Here is a 2,629-nt window from a genome sequence, read left to right as displayed (position 1 = left end):
GTGAATATTTTGTGTTTAAAAGTCCAAAAAGTATTTTTCATGAATATTTCAAAAAAAATATGTGTATATACATGTTTATATGTGTGTGTATATATGTTTATATATACACATTTATATGTATATATATCTATCTATATATGTATATCTATATATGTGTATATATACATATATATGTATATATATACATTTATATGTATATATGTGTATATATATGTGTATATCTATATATAGATACATATATAAATATATATATATATATATAGATATGTTTTGTTCAGTTGTGTGACGTCCGTGGACAGACAATCAGTGAAGGAAACTCCCGGAGGCTTTGAGTTTTGACGTTTATTGATTTCCACTACTTTAGAGCCTACGGTATGATGCAAGGTTTCCCTTTCAGTAAAATTCCAAAAGCACTGCAGTCTTAAAAATTACAAAACAACTGAACATACAAAATATACAAGAAATGACAACACAAGGCTCGGTAAACATCGGCGAAAGCCTTTCATCCTCCTATGGTACAAATCAAGTTCTCCTTTTTTCTTAGTTTGGAGCGTGGGTCATATCTATATATACACAGATCTATAGATATTTATACTCACATCCACACCTTGTCCCCAGCCTTTTAGGAATGACATCCATTTTAAAAGTATAAAAATAGAGTTCAACAGTCTCTGTTGTTGTTGTTGTTTTTTTACCATTGTTCAGTCTTTGGTTGAGACAGAAGAGGACGGACAGTGGGAGGACAAACACAGGGACAGGGTTGACTCTTGATGCTGGTTTTTCTCCTTTACTGTTCTCCTGTCCTACCCTGAATGTCCACACCGTGTCCCCACATAAACGACAAATAATAATAATAATAATAATAATAATAGTAGTAGTTGCTTATTTCGTACTCATGGGGGAGCTATAATCAACATAAAGACACACAACAAGAGTTAAGGCATCCAAAGAGTGACTCTGTCTGAATGGTTATCTGTTTGACTTTAAATTCATAGGAAACTTTACAAATATTGTTTTTGTTTTTTTATATATATATAATCTCACTTCTGTTAAAATGTCAATCATTTTTCACATTTGCCTCTTATGGTTTGCATAGATTTAAATACACAACCGTGTGTTTCTGTCCTTGAAACAAATCCTGTCTTTTTGTACAGCACGTTTGGTGAAGACATCCGTCGTCCGCTCTCTCTCTCTCTCTCTCTCACACACACACACACACACACACGTATAATTTTCCCTATCTGTCCTCAAACATCTTCACTGCTGCAGTCTGAAACTATAGGCATCAAGGTCTCGTTTTTATTTTTTTTCCCTATAATTCTTAAAGGCTTTGGGCAACGTTTGTAAAATTCTTATGCATAGCAGAATCATTTTCACCTGGAAACTGACTTCAGACTGTCACGTGCGACGCCGCCGCGCTCTGAGCCGCAGCCGCGTCATTGTCGAGGTTAAGGCAGAAAAAGAAAAGCCGATGGAAACCAATTTCCACGTCCGCGTCCCCAATGGAAACCAATTTCCACGTCCGCGTCCTCGCGTCTGTCGACCGAACGCCTGGAAGTAAACGGTGCTAAACCTCAGGTCCGTGTTATTGCTGCTGATACAGGCCTTCGACGTCGGTGGAGGAAAATAAGAGACAGTGAATCTGAACCGTGTTGGGAGAGAAAGTCCTGGAATCTGGAAAAAAAAATCAATGGAGAAGTTGTAAACGTGGGGGAATGAAGAAGACCCTTGGACCGGGCGTCTCAAAGGGACAAATGCAGCCACATCTGTAGACTGTGACGTTTTAATTTTGACCTTGAGGTCATTTTTAAGAATTATTTTTTTCTTGTCTAATGTAGTAAAAAAGTCGTTTTTTAGACGCTTGATGTGGAATTTGGATTTTCACCTCGTTCATTGTATGAAGTCGATTGGACCAACGGACAGATTTGTGTTTTAACTGTGGTGTCAAAGGTCACCACAAGGCACGCCAACACGACGGGTGTTTTTAAGAAACACATTCTGTGTGTGAAACCCAAAGGATCGGATTCGTCTCCGTCGTCATTCATTTCCGCTTCTGTGTCCAAGAAGAAACGTTCAAACTGGAGCGTCGGCCGTGAACAAACCAAAACACAAGGACACTTTCTTCGAGCCTCAGAACTCCTCGTGGTTAAAGGGCAGGAGTTCAGAGGACGGAGGAGATCTCACCTCCACACAACGGGTTCAGGATTTGACAATAAAGGAATGTTGTCACTGTGACATCAATCAATCAATCAATCAATCAACTAACTGGGAGAGTTTGACCAAACGAAACCCACGGTTTGAATGTGACAGACCAAGGGAGAGTTTGACCAAACGGAATCCACGGTTTGAATGTGACAGACCAACGTCCTGTCACTGAAGGATCTCCAAACTTTAAATGTCATCATTTTAGTCTCTGTGTTTGAACCACACACTGGTGTTTAGAGAAAACTAAAAAAAAAAAGATTAAAAAACAAATACTTTCTGGTCGTCTGCATGAAACCTTTGACACACACACACACACACACACACACACTGACTCACACTTTGTCTCTTACAGACACACCACGCCGCTCCGTCTCCACTCAGCTGATTGGTGGAGGAGGACCTGACGTGGACAACTGAGGACTGA

This window comes from Cynoglossus semilaevis, chromosome 5, assembly GCF_000523025.1.
Source record: "Cynoglossus semilaevis isolate Cse_v1.0 chromosome 5, Cse_v1.0, whole genome shotgun sequence".
In the NCBI taxonomy this organism is placed as follows: domain Eukaryota; kingdom Metazoa; phylum Chordata; class Actinopteri; order Pleuronectiformes; family Cynoglossidae; genus Cynoglossus; species Cynoglossus semilaevis.
The sequence above is the reverse complement of the archived record's forward strand: the minus strand, read 5'-3'. Positions refer to the sequence as shown.